This window comes from Periplaneta americana, chromosome 15 (assembly GCF_040183065.1).
Source record: "Periplaneta americana isolate PAMFEO1 chromosome 15, P.americana_PAMFEO1_priV1, whole genome shotgun sequence".
Lineage (NCBI taxonomy): Eukaryota > Metazoa > Arthropoda > Insecta > Blattodea > Blattidae > Periplaneta > Periplaneta americana.
The window spans coordinates 106,183,451-106,206,593 of NC_091131.1; the positions used below are offsets into that span (position 1 = coordinate 106,183,451).

Here is a 23,143-nt window from a genome sequence, read left to right on the forward strand (position 1 = left end):
TTGACGATTTGTGTCAGAGGAAGAACAATTGTTTGTACACATTTGAAGTTTGATTTGTGTAATATATAGCTAATCGGCGATGTAGGCAATGGAGGGGAAAGAAACTGGCCACTCTAACTCATTATCTCCTGGCCTAGTTGCCTCATAAATGGTGCCATGTTAGTATCATTTGTGAGGTTCAGACCTGTTTTCGGACAGTTGACTAAACAACTTCATACATGATTATGATACAAGATATATGTGCGGAGACCCAAAATACAGTAGGCCTATAATATACCTGCATTTGTGCCCTTACTGTAACCTGCAGAATTTTTTCAGCATTTTTCCTCATGTCAGTGACTTTTTTTTTAAGTGTAGAATTATATTGAACTTCAAAAATAAAACAACAAATGTCTCAGGAGGATATAGTGGTCTCTGCTTTCACTCTCAAGCCTTTACCTACAAATTCAGTGGACTCAGGTTCGATTTCCAGCAAGAAAGCAAAGATTTGCTTCCTTTTTGTGGACATAAGCACGTGCACACATTTGTGTGTGTGTGTTTTTTTTTTATTATCTTGTCTTGTTTTTGCTCTGTATTGCTTTAATTGGTTATTGTATTGTATTCATCTACATTCCGTGGTATTTGTACATTGCTTCACAGCTAGAATATGGAACATGTCAAAAAAATTTTAATAGTACTACAAAGTCTTAATTGTAGTCACAGTCTAGTTGAAATGTATAAGGAAGAGTTTTATACTAGTACAACACAAGAGGTTAGTATCGATACTTAATAAGGACAGAAATATTCATGCAGCATTGTTGAATGTCATAAATTCACCTACAGAATAGAAGGCGTGACAAATTAGTTACCAGTATGTCTTTAATTTATCTCTAAATAATCTTATGTTTTGAGTTTGATTTTTTATATCCATAGCGAGGCTATTAAAAAATTTTACTGCCATATAACGCACTTCTTTTTGATAGCACGATAGATTTGCTGATGGAGTATGAAAGTAATATTTTGATGAGTGTTTATGCTATGAACTGTTGCATTAATTACGGTACAAAGTTTTCACGATTACATACGACAAGTAATGGACATTATTTGTAGTTTTTTAAAAATGGTCCTACACAATTCCTTAGATTTGGCATCTACTATTATTCTATTTGTTCATCATGAAGGTAAATGATGGTGATGATGTCGACGATCTATATGAAGTGCAATCTAGTTCGTGTAAATGGATCTTAGAGTTAATAGCAGAATAATTAAGGCTTTGTAGCCTACTTAGTAGCCTACAAGGCCCCATGCCCACATAATAGTTTTAAGTTTTTTTTATAATTAATATATTGGTAGAATTTTTGTATCTATTGTGGAGGGTTGAAAATATGAAGGTGAGATGGAAGAGATGGTATATGAGATGGTAATTTATTTGTGGGATATCAGTAGTAATGAGGGTATATGAGTAGATGTAGATCTACAAGAAATGTGCTATGCTAAAGGTAAACTTCTCTGGAATAATTTCTTGTGATCCCATTATTTCTGAAAATTGTCAGTATACAGCGAACTGTGCATCTCATAATATTAAACGATTCATTAGAAGAAAACAGGTATATATACACACACAGACAGTTGAGATTTTGCTAATGTGTTTCATAAGAAGTGGAAAATGGGTGACAACATAGAAGATAACTACAAAGCAGTAACATCGAGAAGATATGTATGGTAGGCAACTGCCAGTGTTATTCTGATACTACTAATTTTTTTCCTCAATACGGTAGCTATGCTTCTTCCCATGGCCAATAAAAAACACTTAATTTTATACATTTAAGTTGGTCATGCAACTACAAGAACCATGGAAATCAGTCATCACTAATGTTTATTTAACTAGCTAGCTAGCTAGTGAGTACAAATTAGAATTATAAGAGTCAGGCTCGTGTACGGTGTGGTCTTAGCCAATAATATAACATAAAATTTACAAGAACGGTTTACTAAATATAGTAAGTAACTTAATTCAAGCCAATAAGTAACACACAAGAACAAAAAAAAAGAAGAAAGAAAAAAGAGAGAAAAAAACACATTTAATGTAAATTGACAATCAGACAGAATATTATTTTGATGTACCGAAGTACATATGATATTTCCATGCAGATATTTTGCGTCATCATACAATGAAAGAGTAATGGAACGGAGAAAATTCTCTCCGGCGCCGGGATTTGAACTGGGGTTTTCAGTTCTACGTGCTGACGCTTTATCCACCGGATACCACCCCGGCGCCGGACAGAATCGTCTCAGATTAAGCTTCAACTTTGGGTTCCCTCTAGTTGCCGCCCTCTGCACTACGTCATAGATGTCTATGAACGTAGGACCGAAGTCCACACATGTGCTGAGGTGCACTCGTTATGAGTGACTAGTTGGCCAGGATCCGACGGAATAAGCTGGGACGATTCTGTCCGGCGCCGGGGTGGTATCCGGTGTGGCTTAGTGGATAAAGCATCAGCATGTAGAGCTGAAAACCCAGGTTCAAATCCCGGCGTGAGAGAATTTTTCTCCGTTCCATTACTCTTTCATCGTATGATGACGCAGAATATCTGCATGGAAATATCATATGTACTTCGGTACATCAAAATAATATATATGATATGCGTAAATCACTTCGTGATTTAAGACGGCGCTTATTCCGTCGGATCCCGGCCAACTAGTCACTCATAACGAGTGCACCTCAGCACATGTGTGGACTTCGGTCCTACATTCATAGACATCTATGACGTAGTGCAGAGGGCGGCCACTAGAGGGAACCCAAGAGTTGGAGCTTAATCTGAGACGATTCTGTCCGGCGCCGGGGTGGTATCCGGTGTGGCTTAGTGGATAAAGCATCAGCACATAGAGCTGAAAACCCGGGTTCAAATCCCGGCACTGGAGAGAATTTTTCTCCGTTCCATTACTCTTTCATCGTATGATGACGCAGAATATCTGCATGGAAGTATCATATGTACTTCGGTACATCAAAATAATATATATGATATGCGTAAATCACTTCGTGATTTAAGACGGCGCTTATTCCGTCGGATCCCGGCCAACTAGTCACTCATAACGAGTGCACCTCAGCACATGTGTGGACTTCGGTCCTACGTTCATAGACATCTATGACGTAGTGCAGAGGGCGGCCACTAGAGGGAACCCAAGAGTTGGAGCTTAATCTGAGATGATTCTGTCTGGGGCCAGGGTGGTATCCAGTGTGGCTTAGTGGATAAAGCATCAGCACGTAGAGCTGAAAACCCGGGTTCAAATCTCGGCACCGGAGAGAATTTTTTTCCGTTCCATTACTCTTTCATCGTATGATGACGAATATCTGCATGGAAATATCATATGTACTTCGGTATATCAAAATAATATATATGATATGCGTAAATCACTTCGTGATTTAAGACGGCGCTTATTCCGTCGGATCCCGGCCAACTAGTCACTCATAACGAGTGCACCTCAGCACATGTGTGGACTTCGGTCCTACATTCATAGACATCTATGACGTAGTGCAGAGGGCGGCCACTAGAGGGAACCCAAGAGTTGGAGCTTAATCTGAGACGATTCTGTCCGACGCCAGGGTGGTATCCGGTGTGGCTTAGTGGATAAAGCATCAGCACATAGAGCTGAAAACCCGGGTTCAAAACCCGGCGCCGGAGAGAATTTTTCTCCGTTCCATTACTCTTTCATTGTAATCAGACAGAAGCCAGTGATATTCAATAAAAACATGAATATAGTCGACAGAAATAAAAGGTAAAAAAATACACACATTTGTTAATATTATATAAGTATCATGAATAATTTTATAAATTTCTTTTTAAAACTTCAATTTTAAAATATTTCAAATTTGGACAATGGTTTGTAATTTTATTATAAAGTCTTGGGCCGAAACTAGCAACATGTTTAAGAGCTGTTCTTATAATTTTAGCATTGACACATGGGCGTAACTAAAGGGCCATCCTTGAGAATTAATTCTGCTCTCTAACAAATCTTCCGGAAAAAATACAGCTCTTGCATTGAAAAAGGAACTAATTTCCTTTGACTTTGTAGTTATGCTTATGTTCCAGAGTAAATTATTACAATGCTCTAAGTTAGTATTATTTCAAAATATGTACAAGAAAAGTCCATTGATTTATTGACGTCCACATCACTGTTAAAATAAGCCCGAAATAATATGATAGTGTTGAGGCAGCAATTTTCGAGTACTGTTTTAAAGGAAGCAAAGGAAATATGAAATTCCTGAAAAATAGACCCTGTTTTCAAAACAACATTGCAATGCCATGTTAAGAAGTTCTTTGTTGAACTGGCAGTTGGCGAACAATTACAGAACGCAGAAGAAAGTTTCCGAGTATTTGTTTTAACTGGACATTAGAACTCATTAGCTTAAAGTATACTTTTGGAAGCATGAACATCTCAGCTAAATTCTCGCTGCTCCTGCCATCAAAACTACACACCTTAACCGAAAATGAAAGGATTGAAAAAGCCAACATATTTTGGAAATATTATGGTACAGATTTATCTCATACATTTCGTTAACAAGTGATTAGTTTTCGGTCCAAAATGTTGTTGTTGTTGTTTCTAATGGCAGACTCTGGATTTAGTACATTAGTCTCCTGGTCTCTCAATATAACTGGACGATATTCTTCTGATTTTTCAGTCCATAATGATGGAAGAGATTCGTAAACTTTCAACAGTAAAGGGACTGGCCGAATTATTAATTGTAGAAAATCCTACTATTTCCAGCAGTGTTCCTGATCTGTGTACAGTTCTACAACTTTTCCTTACGTTACTTTACCAGCCACTATGGCAATGGCCGTGCACTAATTCAGTAAGCTAATTTCGCAGATTAGACTCAATTCATTATCTGTACTCGCCATTGAAAGTGAAGAAAGCAGGAATACTGACGCCAAGAAAGTTATCATTGAATTCCTGTTGATGAAGCAATGAAGCTTTGGAAAATTGTGAGATAAGTCCGTTATTACTATTGGGTAAATTCAAATTCACCACTGAAATAATATGGCATGTTAGTTGTGAAAGATACATTGCTAACATAGCAATACAACAACTTTGGGCGTGGGCGGATATGAGAAGAGGGTGTCCAATGGAAATTTTTGCAGAGGAGGAAGGAGCCCATGCTTTCTTAGTTACGCTACGTAAAAGAACGAGTTAAAAGAAAGTGCTGAGTCATTAAGTATTTGGGAAACTGATATCAGTTGCCAGATTTCAGTAAGGAAAAATAGGAACACATGTATTGACGTTGAACTTTTGACACCACAATGCATCAGCAGATCAGTAATAATTATTCACTTACTGGTACTCTTATTTACCTTCTTTGGAACATATTCTTATATTACTTATTAGCACAATGATTTGGCAAGTGACTTTCGTATCACATCGTAGTAAATCTAATCTTAATCAGAAGGGTTTAAAAAGCAATACGGCCATCAGACCAACCACAGAGTTACTCAGGCTCTCATGCATCAAGCACCATGAAATATCTGAAGTGACCTGTACGTGATCCAAAGCCTTCTCAAAGAGCAAAAGTCAGTAGGTATTCTCATTCTCACATCTCACTCGCAAGTTTTTCCTCTTAGGATGTCTTCCTAAATGGTACGGACAGTGATTATGTGGCATCAGGAAAGGCCTTAAATCTAAACTTAACATAAATTCCAGACCATTGACGAAAACAGGGACAATTCCTGTTAAGGGAAAATTCCTTGATCTTACCAGGAATGGAACCTGGGACCGCATAAACTTAACCAGAAGTTCTAACTACCAGAACATGAGATTGGTCTAGTATTGCAAAGAATGATGCTTAGTATCCAACTTTGTCAACAGTCATCAATGTGGATTTTTTATACCGACAGTCCATTAATATGGGCCATACAGGTCGATATTTATGGATCTTTTATTATTATTATTATTAATTACACAAATATCTCATACTGAAGTAATGGTCTATCTAGGATAGTAGGCCTACATATAATGTTAATGTTGCAGCAACCATTACAATATAATTAGATGTAGCATATTATAGAGCAGCGGTCATCAGCACAGAGCACCCTGGTGCTAGCATCTCTTACCCACTGAGAAGACAGTGCACTATGGTGCATTCATAGCTGCTAGCGGGTATGCTCTCTACCTCTTCCTGATGCACGATGGGGCACACGGGATGGCTCCGCTTACCCTTTACCCATCTCAGCGAGTGCTGACGATAACTGTTATAGAGGCACACAGCATTACAAAAGGTGTGCTGGAAAGTATTTCCTTCTAACTTTTTGTTTTATTGACTTATTGTTAACATATTTTGGAATGGTAGCTATCACGCTTCACGCATTCTACTCAAACAAAGAGTTTGTAATCTTACAAACTCTTTGTCATTAAACTTTCCCGTTTCACTGACGCAAGTTTCATATCTCCGCCGCTAGAGAGATCTGAAACATGGAGGCATGTATCAAGACACGAGAGGCTCGCGCCAGGATCATGGAGGCTGTAAGATGGTAATGAGAGGCTGTGAGATGATTAAGTGCGCATGTGCGGACGTCTCATGCACTGCCAGTACGATCGTTACCGGCATATGCATCATGGAAGTAAACGGATTATTGTTATTCTGATTTTGTTATGTACTGTGTGTGTATGTGTGTATTTACATGTGAATATACGAATATGCCACGCAAATGTTGCGTACCTACCTCTAAAGGTAATTATATGTATCAATAATGTTAGATAAATGTTGTGCAAACCTAATTTAAAACCCCTATCTTGTAAATAGTAGCCTATTGTTTGAATGTGTATCACCAACCTCTAAATAAGAGGTTATGTAACATCAGCAGATTGTTGTATAGCTTGAGAAACAAAAACTAATTAGTATTAATTTATTTTTCAGATATGCGAGTTACATTTTGAAACCCAGAATTTTGAAAGAGAAGCATCAGTGATGATCCACAGACTGGAAGATTAAGAACAATTATAACATCCTCGTCTTAAGTAAGGTAAGGTGCAGTTTGTACAAAGAGAAACTAATTAGGCTACATAAGCTATAATAGCTTCCTACAAGCTAGTGTAATTTGTTAGTACGGTATTGAAAATCATCAGTACCAGTTGCAGAAGACACAGCTCTGCAGTATATATTGACTATACCCCAACTCTGGCTACTAGCAACAGGCATCTATAATGAACACCGATCAAAATACCTCTCATTTCTGGTGAAAAACAACAACTGAATATACTACAGTGGACTTTATGTTGTCAGCAAACAGCTGGATACATTAAGAAGATTGATTGATTGTGGCTTGTTTACATCCTCAAAGATTCAAAATTGTTGTTTTGCTCCTGATTTGAGGTTATGACCTCAATACTAATAAGATACATTGTTTATTGTTGTTTATGTTGCTTACATTCTATAAACCATCATTAATTAAGAATAGCATAAATTCTTTAGACCATTCCCCACTACTGCAGTTATGCCGTTTTTGCACACACTAATCAGTGTCGCCAACATAAGAAATAATTAGTCAAAAGTAATGCTAATATGTAGGCCTAATAATCCTCTAAATCAGGGCTGGGCAGCAAAAGCGGATTCTACTCTCGCACAGGGAGCCATATGATTTCTCTTCATCCCCTTTCTTCCTCGCCGAACACTGTGCAGCGTTGATTCAGTGACGGATGAATATTAAGCATCCCCGCTTAGAGTCTGGATCCGCTCCCTGTGCCCAGCCCTGCTTTAAATACTAAATTCGGTAGGAAACGTTGGTTAATATGACGAAGGTTAAGTTTGATTTGGTTTGTTAAGGTTTTTAGAGCTTGTTCTCATTCAAATAATCTGATAGAAAATAATGATGGATGAAGTATAGGAATTTTTTCCACGCCCTACATTAATTTCAAACTGGCATGGTATAGTTACTTCTATTAGTAACACACGAAAAGGCAACATGACGGATGTCAGTGGGAAATGGTTTAAAGTTTCTCCAAAGTCTTCACCATAATCTAAGATAGTTTTCATATGAAAAATTATTTCAGACACTGTGCCTTGAAAACTTTCTGGCTGTCCTTCATATATTTCTGAAACAATATCATCCAGGGAGAATCCTGATGATCGTAGGGAACGTCTAGAAAGCAATTTCCTTAAAGCTTCAATGGAGGAGAGTTTATCTGAATATAATAAACAAATGGAAATGATATTGTTTAATTCTTTAGATGAACTTACTTTTATTTTGAAATTGGACAGTGATTGGGTATTTGTGAGGAAAAATAGGCTACCTATGTGTACTTGTTATTAATTTGTGAAGTTCCTCATCCCAGAATTCTGTGTTATGTGGTTATTAATAGTGATTTATTATTAACACTGCATGTGTTACACAAGTAGGCTAAGAAGGATAGACAATGCAACTCTTCCAGTCATGGTAAGTGACATCGGCTAAATAAGTTAAACACTATACTGAATGACATTAATGTTAGATTTAAAAATTTAGAATAGGTATGCAGTTACTGACAAGTTTGAATTGATTCAAGACTTGCTAATTAACTTGTGTATTGACTTGCCAGGAAAAGAGGAGACAATTAATTTGCTAGTTCAATTGTTGTTAAATTGTAAGAAGTCCAGCATGAGGTATTCATGGAAGTTAATAGTTTTCTGGTTACTGGTACGATATAATTATATCCCCACATTGTTACAGATACCTAAGGAGAAATTCAGGTTTATTTTTTCCTTGTGAAATTACATTAAGTAGGGTGTGCAACGATTTTTTCACTAGTCCAATAGTAGCTCATCAACAGTATTCAGGTTTCTTAAATTACTTGTTCAAGAAAGTATCATTTATAAAGGAGGAAAATAAAAATGTTTTAGTGCTCGTGGATGAAATCCATTTTTTTTTTAATAATAATAATAATATTTATTAATACTATACACTTGAGCTACATTAGGCATTGCAGCCCGAAAGAGTAGAAGCTCATGCTCGGGCGCAGTTCAGATCAGTTATACAAAATATATCACAAAATTACGAGAGTTCATTGAGCACAATCACATTAATAAATGGTAAAATACATACAGCATGTAATAACAGGGTCTATATACAAATAGAAAATACAGAAGTACATGAATATTAGAGTAACAATTTTAACTCAATTAGCTTAAACAATTAAATAATTAATCTGATTTGTTTCTTAAATCTATGTGTGTTAAGTGTACTTAGCTCAGGGTAAGCTCTAATTAATGTATTATATATTTAAAAGCACAGTTTGATTACAAGAATGGGAATATAATAGCTGGTCAGGCAGAAGAAATTCACAGTGTGCTTCTACTGCATATGTTTTTATGGTACGAAGTTCGGACACATGTTATTTAGATGTAGCACATAACTTGCCTGTCGCAATCATAAAAACTGAACATTTGTATTTGTTTGTAAGGAGTATTACTTATTTTAAAGCTGGAGGAAATAGGTTTCCAGGTTTTTGGCATTGTCTCAGATAACAATGCTATAAACAGAAAGTTTCATTATTTAGTAACCTCCCAGAGCTGAAAGTAAAAAACAAACCACCACAATAGCAGTGTCACAGAGCAACCTCTGTGTACTTTATTTTTGACAGTGTACATATTTTAAAGTGTGTAAGAAATAACTGGCTGAACCAAACAGATCAGAGACAGATTATTAGATTTAAATGTTTCAGTGATGATATACAGGAAGGAGAGGCTTCTTTTGCTGCTCCTAAGGCCCTTCATGCCCTAAAGAAAGACAATTTATTGAAATATGGTAAAACTCTGATTATTAGCCATTATTCAACAGTATTTTCCATTAAATCATTAAAATGTTACAGTATTAAAACACTTAAAAAGTTGAAATTCGTGTTATCTAGACATGTTTCAGGTCTTTGCCATGCTGTCCTCAGTAGCTATTGAGTTAAATCAGCTATTGTTCTTGCGGACGTCTGGTTCTGATGTATATCGCTGGCTGACTCCAGCAACACTACTTACATAGATCCAGGTAAGGATCGCAGTGGCAGTGCACGAGATGTCCGCGCATCTGCACTTAATGATCTCACAGCCTTCATGATTGTGGCATGAGCTTCTCGTCCTGAGATAATTTCCTTCATACTCCGTTTGTACATATTGCATATACGAATCTGTGACAGGTTAGGGGGAAATTTTCAGTAAACTGTTACCTCACTGACAACAATTATCTTAAAATACTAAAAAGAGCAGATTTATCTCTGTTTGTGGAATGTGCATCATCATGCTTATGCACTTTTCAGTGTCAGTGATTTATTTTGTGTGCACAAGGTTGGAATTTTGGAGTAAGAGGGAAAGGAAGGTATCCTTGTTCCGAAATTTATCCAGGTTAGGTTTGGTTAGTCTAGGCTTTTGTTAGTATATTTTGCATAGACAATCAGCTTCACCTCCACAAAAAAATCCTTATGAATTCAACGATTTTCACTTCCGAAATCACCGAAACTACTTCTATGGTGCCTTGAGATGGAAATTGAACCTGTGTGAATATGTTGCAGGACTTGGGAACTCATCCAGGGAGGCCAACCATGGAAGCAGAAGATATTCACAAGAAAACCAGAAAGAATTTAGAATAAACAAGAGAATAAGAAGACAGATTATGAAGATGCTGGTAATCTGGAGTCAGAGAAGGAAATGGTTATAGCATAATGACTGTGAGTACTATAAATCTTTGAGGTCATTCCCTCAATTTTTATTATAGCCTTATATACCTATACTCTGAAATTAATTTTCCTTCTTATTCTTCTTTTCTGGCTATACTTCCTGGGTTGGAAGTTAGCCTCTGCTGTGTGCCTCCATTTTTTCCTCTTCCATTCCTTGGCTTTCAATTCTGTTTTATCACATCAAGATCTGGCTCTAGACTACATGCATGTTCTCCTTGACCAGCATTAGTTTTTTGTCTCCTAGAGTGAAGTTCCCCTTTCCACATTTTCTCCATTACCCAGGGTCCTTCATTCACGTCATGTATCCTATCAATCTTGTGAATGTATTGTGGTCTTACTTTGTAGTATTCAACTCTTTGTTATACATTTTCTCTGTCCATTTCATTGATTTCATGTATGCTACAAATTGGTGTATTATCGCCGTGCCAGCCAGAGTAACGACCGGCGAGTCTTTGATATTTATAAGTCATTGTTTGTCGCTTGTGATTGCGGTTCTTTTAGTCCCACTGCTCCAATCATATTCTACAAAAAACGGTTGCCGCCAATGGCAATCCAGGATTGAATTTTGACGTGTACATATCAAGTCTATGTGGAGTAAGAACCAAGGTTGCCATTTTTAATAACAAAAGTTCGTTCAGTTTAGTAAAACATTTCAAGTGGAAATTATAAGTTGGTGTTAATATTTAAGATGTGGAGGCCGTGGGAAGGCGATGATGAAGTTGAAAGTAATGTTAATGCGTGTGTTCCTTCAACTAGTAGAAGTAAGACAATTACAGGTAGCAAATGTATGGGGATATTGAATAAACAGTTTCAGAAAATAATTCGTAATGTGTATGCCTACGTCAAAAGTAATAAATTGGGCAAGGGACCGATTACAGAGACCGCAAAAGCTGTTGGTTTAAGTAGGCAAGCCGTAAGCAGAGTTGTAGAAAGAGGTCCTAAAACACCCAAAAAATGTAAAAATAAAAAACAGAAATTTGAAAAAGTTGATAACTTCACCTGCATTCTGATTTGTTGAACGGTGTATGATTTTTTAAAAAATGGACAGTTGCCAGCAGTTAGTGAATTATTAATAGAACTTCAAAACAAGTGTGAATTCCCCTACAAAGAAACAAGACTGAGAGAATTATTGAAAAAGTTAGGATTCAGGTTCTGAATTCTTATCAAAAGATGCATGATAATGGAGTTGTCGAGAATAGTAATGTGGAGGTACAAATATTTGAACACACTTCGTTCTAAAAGATCGGCAGACCATAAAATTATATTTTTGGACGAGACATGGTATGACACCCATGATGTCCCCAAAAAAGGTTGGGATGATGGGAGTTGCTCATGTGCCTTTAATGCCCCTGTATCACGCGGGAAACGAATTATGGTTTTGCACGCAGGTAGTAGTGATGGCTGGGTTCCAAATTGTTTGTTCCTTTCAGCTAGAAATATAGGAGACTCCAAAGCAGATTCACATGATGAAATGAATTCTGAAATTTTCGAGGATTGGTTTACAAACAAATTAATGAAAAATCTTCCAACAAGCCCTCCGTGTATAATTGTAATGGATAACGCTGCTTATCATTTCAGGCTACAGTTTATGCTACCAAATAGATCCACAAGAAAGGATGATATTATTAGCTTCATGGTACAACACAATCTAGAAGTACCCAATCCATTCCCCACTATATCTGTATTGCTTGAACTTATAAAAGAAGCTAATATCAGTAGAGAGTTTGTCATTGACAAAATTGCAAGAGATTTCGGCCATGAGGTTTTGCAGTTGTCCCCATATCACTGTAATTTAAATGCTATTGAACTTATTTGGGCGCGCTTAAAACATGAAGTTCGAAAACGAATTTTGACTCCATCACGTAGTGACAGTGTATGCAGAACTATACGAGAATGTGTTGAACTTATAAATTCGGAATTGTGGACAAAGTGTGTTAACAGGACAAGAGAAATAGAACGCCAATATATTGTTCGCGATTCTGAAAACGACAGAGACTCGTTCATTATAAGTGTAGGTGACGGTGACAGTGAAGGAAGCAGTTCAGATGAGAGCTAGGATGTCAGGTAATTAATAACTGTAATTTACATATTTATTTAATTACTGAAAGTATTATTATTGTTATTATTATTATTATTATTATTATTATTATTATTATTATTATTATTATTATTATTATTATTATTATTATTATATAATATTAGTTATATAGTAGTCGTGTTTCTCGTTTGTACGCTCTGCAGTTTGAAAAAGACGCGACAACATCGCTTTAGAACAGTATGCAATCGACAGGTCTGTTATTGTTGTTAACCTTTTCTTTGATCTGCCGGTCGTTACTCCGGCTCGCATGGCGATTATAGTTGTATTCAACCTCCACCAAAAATTTTAGCAACACTGATTCGAAATGAATCCCCAAATGTATTATTTTTTGAGAGCAAGGCATTAGAATTGCGTGTTGATTTAAGATGGAAATTATAGCCATGTGAATATGTTGCAGATCTTGGGAATTATCCGGGAGGACCAGACTTGGAAGCAGATCATGTTTACAAGAAAGCCACAGAGAATTTAGAATAAACAAGAGGATAAGAAGACATTATGGAGATGCTGATAATCCAGAGTCTGACGAAGAAATGGTTATAGCATATGGCTGTGAGTACATAAATCTTAGAACTCGTTTTCTCAATTTTATTACAGCCTTATACACCTATACTTACTTACTTACAAATGGCTTTTAAGGAACCCAGAGGTTCAATGCTGCCCTCACATAAGCCCGCCATCGGTCCCTATCCTGTGCAAGATTAATCCAGTCTCTACCATCATATCCCACTTCCAGGAGGGAAAAAGACCTTTGGAGAGGCCGAGACGCAGATGGGAGGATAATATTAAAATGGATATAAGGGAGGTGGGATATGATTGTAGAGACTGGATTAATCTTGCTCAGGATAGGGACTGATGGCAGGCTTATGTGAGGATGGCAGTGAACCTCCGGGTTCCTTAAAAGCCATAAGTAAGTAAGTAAATTATGTTAGGTGAAGAATACAATGCATGCAGTTCTGCATTGTGTAACATTCTCCATTCTTCTGTAAGTTCATTCTTCTTAGCCCCAAATATTTCCCTAAGCACCTTATTCTCGAACACTCTTAACCTCTGTTCCTCTTTTAAAGTGAGAATTCAAGTTTCTCAACCATACAGAACAACCAGTAATGTAACTATTTTATAAATTCTAACTTTCAGCTTTTTTCAAAGCAGACCGGTTGACAAAAGCTTCTCAACCAAATAATAACATGCATTTCCTGTACTTATTCTGCGTTTAATTTCCTCTCAAGTGTCATTTATATTTGTTACTGTTGTTCCGAGATATTTGAATTTTTCCACCTTTTCAAATGATAATTTTTATATTTCTATTTCGTACTATGTTCTGGTCATTGTTGGGCATTAATCAATTAAATTTAATTGCAATTAATCAGTCAATTAAAAGTAATTAATTCCTACATTAATTTCAATTACTCGGCCTTAAGATTATGCCTAGGAGTACCAAAAACCACATCAACTGTTGCCCTAAAAATTGAATGTAATATTCAACCAATCAGACATTATATATTACAAAAGGATCTAAAAATACATTTAAAATTGCAAGCCTCATCCAGATCTCAGATGTTCTTCAAACTGTCAGATGATATCCTGTGTAATTTCTATAAAATAGAAAAGAAGAAATACCAGTCTATATCACAGACACACTCATTGCTAAAACTCCAGTTGTGAACGAAATTCCTCCATGGAAATGGGTGATTCCAGAACATAGTATACAAATTCCAGGAAATCATTCCAGAAATGATCCTCCATACATTCTTAAGTTAGATGCCATGGAACTACTCTGCAGCACATGTAAGGATCACCTTCAAATTTATAGAGAATGGATCTCTAAATCCTAATAATGGGACATCAGGAGCAGGGTATTATATTCCAAAATATCAAGAAAGTTATTTCATACCATGTTCATCCTCCTCCAGTCTTGACACTGAATTGCTAGCTATTGATGCTGCTCTTCTGTGTGTTACTCAAATTTCTGAAAAATCTATTTGCTTACTTACCGACTCCAAGGGAGCTATATTTAATATAATTAAATATGTACCAAACTTATATGCACATAGAATTATTCCAATTCAGGAACAACTAAGTAAACTAAAAGAACTCCAAAAGGAAATAACATTTCAATGGATACTTAGTCATTGTGGTATACCTGGAAACGAGAAAGTTGGTAATATTGCAAAACAGGCAACATATTTGCAACCAAGACCTCTTCAAGTGATATCTCTATCCAGTGCTTTTGCTTCAGTAAAGTCTCATTTTACAAACTTATGGATCAACAATTGGCTTTCTTCTGACAAAGGAAAAATTTTACAGTCTGTACAAAAGAAACCAAATGACCTGGAAATGTACAAAAACTTGCCCAGACATGTTCAAACATTTTTAACAAGAGCCAGAACAGGTCACATTGTCACTCAATTGTACCTACACCGATTTCACATTTCTGATAATCATACTTGTCTGTGGTGTAATAATCATGATGAAGATCTGGAACACATTCTTCTATACTGTCCATCCATAAACCACAAAAGAAGAAAATTAAAATCATCAGTACCAGTTGCAGAAGACACAGCCCTGCAGTATATATTGACTACACCCCAACTCTGGCAACTAGCGTCAGACATCTATAATGAATACTGATCAAAATACCCCTCATTTCTCGTTAAAAACAACAACTGAATAGACACAGTGGACTACAGTGGACTTTATGTTGTCAGCAAACAGCTGGTTACATTAAGAAGATTGATTGATATTAATTTCAATTAATATTAATCATAACTAAATTCAATTGTTAATTGCAATTGAATCACATACTTATGTAATTGTTAATTGTTATCAATAACTAAAAATATTGTCTGTAGCAGAAACAGGAAGCTCTTTTTACGAACTATTAATAAATTCATCGGAGAGATTTCTATACGCATGTACTGTGACTGATCACATGGCTTCACCAAATGCCATGTTGTGCATCGACAGTGCTGTAGTGTGTACTGTGTGCAGTGTTCAACTGTTCACTACGTTGTAGTTGGTACCTGTGGAAACATAATGGTGGACACAGTAGATGTACGTTGTGTGTTACTGTATTTGCTGCTGTGTTTCCAACTTCCCATTGTGTATTTACAGATTCTACTACTTTATGGTGTTCGATTATTAGTATTATTGCCAAGTCAACGATGTCTGAATATACTAGTACTGAAAGTGGCTTCATAAGAGAAAGTTCTTCAGTTGATACAAATAAAACTTTGGTGCCAAGTACTAGTTCATCTAACCTCCACGTAATTACTGAAGTTCCAATGACTTTACTGGATGGTACTTTTTTCAAGTCTATTCCTGAATTATCTACTTCTATTAAGCTTGTTGCAATTTGTATTAAATGGCACCCTAAAACTGTGAAAATAAAAGATTATAGGCCCTAGTAATAAATTGTACTTCAAATTTTATGTTATTTGAAAAGAAAGCATAGTGATATTTCTGTTAATGAGTAGGGCATAATGTATGAATAATAATAATAAGAAAAGTAAAACACTGGAGACACGCCAAAACAATTCATCAATTCATCATTAAAATCACACAGAAATAAAAGCCTATTTTGTCAAGAAAAATTTAATGAAGATGTAGCAAAGTTTGTTGTACATTTTATGATACCATTGTGAGCGATTGAAGAACCTTCTTTTGTTACAGTCTTTGAAAATTTCAACACTGACAAGTTTGCAGCGAAACTCATGAGCCATTGGACACAAACAATTGATCCTTATTAGAGGAGTTGACTTAATATATGTCAACATATATATATATATATATATATATATATATATATATCGAACATGGAGTGAAGCCACAAAGGGAAAAACACTAGAGGAGCGGGATTCAATCCAGTGCTGTGGATTGAACTTCAATGTAGCTCAGTGGTTAGAGCGCTTGGTACGTAGAACCAAGGACCCGAGCGAATTTTTATCCTCTAATAACCATTGTTATCATAACAGATAAATTCTGTAGGACCAAAAATTAATCTTTACGTAAACTGATCCTTATTTTAAGGGCTAGTTTAGCATTAGGATACATACCATTGAACTGGAGGCATACAAGGGCGGTATTTATACCGAATCTTTGACCCTGGCTCAAGTCCCTAAGTCCTGTCTGTTTAATATCATTTATACTCAAAACTCTTGAGAAATTGGTAGACAGGCATGTAAGGGACGGTGCTTTGAATGCTTTGAACACCTCTTCTTTGTACAAGAACCAACACACCTCTCATGAAGGCAAGTCAACAGAGACTGCACTTTTTCAGATTGCATAAAAACTGATAAAGAGAATTAAATATAAGGAGATGGCACTTGGTGCCTTCATTGATGTTGAAGGCACCTTTGACAATACCTCCTTTATAGCTATCACTACAGCTGCAAAGAAACATGGTGTAGATGAAACCTGTATCAGGTGGACTGAGTCCATGCTGGAAGGCAGAGTGATACATACAACCCTCATGGGCAGTAGTTTAGCTGTAAAGATCATGAGAGGTTGTCCACAGGCAGCTGTTTCATCACCCATACTGTTGAATCTAGTAGTAAATGGATTACTGGTAGAAGTCGGTAATCTAGGATTTAAAAATTATGGGTTATGCTGATGATATAGCCATCATAATTCGGGGAAAATACACGAATGCCATTAGGGAACTTATGCAAGTGGCCCTAAATAAGGTGACATCATGGGCTGAGAGAGAAGGTCTTAGGATCAGTCCTCATAAAACAGCTATAGTACCTTTCACCAGACAAAGAAATTTAAAGGGACTAGGACCATTATTTCTTAAAGGTGAAAAACTCAAAATTGTTGAGGAAGTCAAGTACTGAGGGGTGATCTTTGACTCTAAGGTAGACTGGAATCAACATTTAAACAGAATAATAAGAGCAAATACAGTTTTTGAAACTGTCAGGTGCACATACGGAAAGAAATGGAGATTAAGGCCTAGTATGATTCATTGGATTTATACCAGAATAATCAGACCATCTGTAACTTATGGAGCTCTGGTTTTGTGGAAGAAGTTTCTTCAAAACAACTCCAAAATTAAGCTATACAAAATTCAAAGAACAGCCTGTATGGCTATAATGGGAGCCATGAAGACAACTCTGACTGGAGCTATGGAAGCACTCTTAAACTTGACTCCATTAGACGTAATAGTAATGGAGGAAGCGAGAATGGCTCTCCTTCTAAGCAACTGAAATTCTCAGATGTAGAATCAGGTTTGTTAGAAATCAAAAGATTTATGGCAGATAACATACTGGGTATGGGATCAGACCACATTAATCCTGTCCAACATCACACAAAGAATTTCAAAATCATCATTGATTCTGAACTTCAGAAAAGCAAAACTTCAAAATTTCCTGAGAAGTCTTTGATGTGGTATACAGATGGATCAAAGACAGACTCAGAAACTGGATCAGGAGTTTATGGCATCAGACCAATGATAAGCTTTAACTTTCCCTTGGGTAAACATGCCACTGTTTTTCAAACAGATTATTCAACGTGCTCATAAAAATATAAGAAGAGCTTACACAGGGAAGCAGATCCCTATATTCTCGGATAGCCAGGCTGCTCTTATGGCTTTAAGTAGCCATAGTCTTACTGGCAGAACAGAATGAGGTTAAACTCATCTGGCATTGTGACATTGAGGGAAACGAAACAGCTGACGAACTTGCAAGATAAGGGGTGGCTACAAAATACATTGGACCAGAGTCACCTAAGTGCTCTGTCAGAGAGGCAATTAAAAAGTGGTCTAATATTTAACATTACAAAACCTGGATCAAGACACCAGGTATCAACCATGGGAAACAATTTATTATTAGACCATGCTGAAATATTACTTCAGTGTAATAGATTTCAGCTGAGAGCAATTACAGCTTTTCTCACAGGTTATGCTCCTGTGCAAAGAATCTTAATACAGGGCTCCTGCAAAAGACTTTTCCGTTTTCGAACATATGTAATTTACATTCTATGAATTTGAGGTGCATGAAGATAGTACCAATGGAAAGAAACTAAAAAAGTTTAGTTCCTTATCTTGAAGATGTTCAATGTGTCCCTCCTTGGTAACATGGCACACATCAGCGTATAGTCAAGTTCCACGTAGATACGCGAATTTTCCGACCCCCAGATTCTGAGGTTATGTCTGTTCACCTTACCAGAAAGATGAAAAGTGGCTTCGTCAGATAACACCACAGAACGAATAAATTCATCATCGTTTACAATTAAAGTCTGCAAACTTATGCAGAAATTTCTTCTTAGCACTTTGTCCTCTGGTTTAGGACTTGCAGTAGCTGTAGTCGGTACGGATGAAATCACAACCACTTGCAAAGAATCTTGGCTTAAAATCAGTGTACCATTTACGGATTGTAGGCCCACTGGATTTGCATCAAATTTTGTTCGATAATGCCGTTGCATATTAATAACTGACTGGTTGACATGAAAATAAAGCTTTTCTGTCCTCTGTAGCAGTCATTTCGTCTCAACAGTGAACAAATTTGTTTATATTCCCTATTATGAGGCAGTGTTACGAACTAGGAAAACAATGTTGCCACAACTAAACTTTTTGAGTTTCTCTTTCATGCACCTCAGATTCTTAGAACGTAAATTACATGTGTTTAGGGTGACCAGACGGCCTCTTTTGTCCGGACATGTCCTCCTTTTTAGGCCTTTGTCTGAGGTCTGGATGGATTTTAAAAAAATCAAGAAATGTACTCTTTTTCGTAACTTGTATGCCTGATATTTTGAAATTATCTGATTTGACGCCCTTTTTAAGTAATTTGCCAAGTAGGTGGCAGCAGCATCGACAGAATATACTCTTTGCCAATGATCATACTCTTTTGCTTTTTCTTGTTATGGTCGTTGCTCAGAGGTAGCTAGTAAATCGAGAGATCGAGGTGTGAATGTGAATCTAAATAGATATTTTGTGTCGTCTTTAATAATTATAGTTCCCTTGACTTTCATATGTAGCTAACTGTAAAATCATTATTATTAAGTTTTATCATAATTTTATTAATTTGTAATAAAATAGATATTAACATACTTTTAAGTGTGGTATATGCCTAAATCTGTACTGTAAATATTTTGTAATGAAACAGATATTGACGTAATTTAAAGTATAATGTAGGCCTAAGCTTAAATCTAAGTACACATATTTTTTGTCCTCTTTTTTTCGAACAATGTCCTCCTTTTTGAAGCTTTGTGTCCTCTTTTTTATTCTGGTGTGAAACTGGTCACGCTTCATGTGTTCGAAACTGGAAAGGTCTTTTATAGGAGCCCTGTATAATGGGTATGCTTGAAGGTAACCTAGATTGTAGATTCCGTGGGAAGGATACTGAAACAGTCCAGCATATCATTTACTCCTGCGATGCATTGGCTCGCAGAAGATACTTTATCTTTGGGAAAGAATCTCTAGAACCAAAAGATTTTGAACCGAATTCTATATCTGGACTGTACACCTTAATCAAGGACACAGAGCTGATGAATCGGTATAAATTAAACATAGGTAGCACAATAAGCCTAAGGCTGTAATACATCTGGAGAAATGTGGAGAAAAAAAAGATATATGGATCATATGCGGAGACAAAGAGGTAAAGGTAAAGGTATCCCCGTAACATGCCATGAAGGCACTTGGGGGGGCATGGAGGTAGAGCCCCATGCTTTCCATGACCTCGGCACTAGAATGAGGTGGTGTGGTCGGCACCACACTCTGACCGAGACAAAGAGGAAAGCAGAAAATAGGAAAGATTGGAGAAAGCCGAGTTTGCAGTGAAAGACCTGCCCTTGAGCAGAACACTGAATGAATGAATGAATGAATGAATGAATGAATGAATGAATGATATTAAAAAGTAAGAGCAGTTGTCCTGTTGCTCCTTCTCTCCCGAACCCCATGAAGTAATGTTTGTTAGTAGTATGTGACTTGTTTGCAAGTTGTTGCACAGCTTAGAAGTTACACTCTATCAGCAGTTGAGAGACGGAATTTACCTTCTGAGCCAGTAATATATGTTACATATTTTATCTTACAGAAACAATGTGGAGAAATGACGAAACTCGTATACAGATTGAAGTTGGCTGAGCAAAAAGAGTGTGTGTTGTGATTACCTGAACAGTGCAAAATAATAATCTGTGAAAAAATAAGATCTGTACATTCAAATAAATATGGCACAGGTAAGTAACTAAAGTAGTATTTGTCCATTTCATGAGAACTGGTGATTTCTCTTTGCTAGAAGGAAAGAATCTAATATATTTATTTTACAGGAAACTACATCAACCTCGCAGTTACCTGGAAGATTAGCACAGAGGAAAACTCTTGTCTGTACTGGAGATGTAAACCTGTAAGAAACGTAGCTAACATTTGTCCTAATAATACTAAATGAAGAAGTGAAATTTTTTTCTTTACTTTTATAGTACTCCATTATAGCTGTTATAACATTGTACTGTTAACTGCAAGTATGGTTTATGTTCTTTTTCGTGCATTCTCTATGTTCTCCTTGTATTCCTCTTGTTTTCTTTGTATTACCGTGGTTTTCCTGTCTTCCCCTTGTTCTCCTTGTATTTCCCTTGTTTTCGCATTTCCGTTGTACTTCTTGTATTCCTCTTCTTTTATTTCTCTTGTTCTTGTATTCTTCATGTTTTGATTTTCTTCCTCTTAACCTCCTTTTGGTATAGAACTGTGTCTGTTTTCTCACTAGGTATGGGGTATAGCTTCAAATTTGAGACATCTGTACCTGACATCGCTGTGCAGTATGAACTCGTGGACGTGGATAGAACAGCAACTGACCGATATCTGGGCCAATTGGAGCGGGACAGGGTGTCAAAGCATCGTCAACAACCATTCAGACATGTCTGTGACATTTTCAGAATCGACGATGCTGCTTTCCTTGACTTCGTGCATGATATATTTGGTTTGAGGCTGCCCTCAGGAAGGCGCTCTTGGCAGCTTGTGCAGCGACATGATCTTCATTAGAAATTTTGACGGCTTCCGATGCAGCCGTCACGTGCCATAATTCTCATATCATTGTCTTGTTCTTGCCATATATGATTCTACTAAATCTGTAGTGCCATGATTTGTCGCCCAATAAATGATAATTGTATACACAACCTCGTTTCATTTCTCACACCACACACATGTAATTCTACATAAAGATATGCAACATAGTAATGCTGTGCACCTGTCGACAGGTGATCGCACCTACGTGTAGTTCTATGTTAAGATCTGACTTTTCGATTTTTGTTTATGTGTTTATGTCTGTATATGCACGTGTGTGTGCGCGCGTGCACGTGCGTCTGTTTCGAGTCTACTGGAACACACTATATTCGCGTAGATTCATGTCTTAAAATATCTCTTCATATTTAATGAAATTCATATTGTTATTCTCTGTAATTATAAATTATTAATTCTGTACAAGCGGACACAGAAAACAGTGGCAAATAAGTTAGAGGCTAAAAGAAAGAAATGTTAGAAGCTAAGGTTGCATTAATAATTATTTAGTAAGTTTAAATAATAATGAGGTAAATGAGATATACAACTGAATTGAATTTACTTTTAATACAGGAGTTTTTTTTAATTGCTTTAAAAATGGAAAGGAAATGGGTAAAAAATACTAGATACTTGAAAACAAATAAACAAATTGAATAATTAAAGAAAGGAACACCTTTCATTAACATTAATTTAGTGCCTTAAGATGCATGAATATATCATAAAGGAAATATCTGCAACTGAATTGAAAAGTAAGCTCGTGAAGATTAAAATAGTACATAATGTACAGTTTAGTAGGCCTATAATGAATTCCTGTCTGGAGTTAATATCGATTCAGTCATTGAGGCTTCTGAATTTAGTTCCAATATTCGACAGCAGATAGAATTAGCAGACGCTAGGAGAAGTATGCTTTGTTCTGTGGTCTTTTTTTTTTAGTAGGTTATTTTACGACTCTCTATCAACATCTTAGGTTATTTAGCGTCTGAATGAGATGAAGGTGATAATGCTGGTGAAATGAGTCCGGGGTCCAGCACCGAAAGTTACCCAGCATTTGCTCATATTGGGTTGAGGGAAAATCCCGGAAAAAACCTCAACCACAACCAGGTAACTAGCCAAAACTGGGAATCGAACTCGGGCCACCTGGTTTTGTGGCCAGATGCGCTAACCGTTACTCCACAGGTGTGGACTATGTGGTCATCTTGCATAAAATCTAATGTAATTCGTTATTTAATGTCCCTCATCGAAGACACATGAAAACACAAAGTGAAAAAAAAAACCTTACAGTTGCATAGTGTTGTGTTAAATGAACTATTAACATTTTAATGACTTTCTGTTTTCAGTTTCAGCACTATTTCAAGAGTATATATAGAAATGCAATCCGAATTTATAGTCTGGATCATCTT

The 23,143-nt window shown here is 36.5% G+C and overlaps 1 long non-coding RNA gene and 1 other non-coding gene across 5 annotated transcripts; both read left to right on the forward strand.

The window, feature by feature from the left end:
• Positions 1-2,826: 2,826 nt before the first annotated feature.
• Positions 2,827-2,898, forward strand: TRNAY-AUA (transfer RNA tyrosine (anticodon AUA)). Its single transcript has one exon. It is a non-coding gene; the product is annotated as a tRNA-Tyr (tRNA).
• Positions 2,899-6,493: 3,595 nt separating this feature from the next.
• Positions 6,494-21,862, forward strand: LOC138715255 (uncharacterized). Of its 4 annotated transcripts, XR_011336198.1 has the most exons (8): positions 6,501-6,700; positions 6,887-6,992; positions 9,853-9,980; positions 10,501-10,656; positions 13,161-13,312; positions 20,788-20,929; positions 21,020-21,096; positions 21,454-21,862. It is a non-coding gene; the product is annotated as an uncharacterized lncRNA (long non-coding RNA). The 4 variants fall into 4 exon arrangements; XR_011336199.1 differs by adding an exon at positions 16,433-16,672 and having other exon boundaries at positions 6,494-6,700; positions 20,788-21,862; XR_011336197.1 differs by having other exon boundaries at positions 6,500-6,700; positions 20,788-21,096.
• Positions 21,863-23,143: the final 1,281 nt, after the last annotated feature.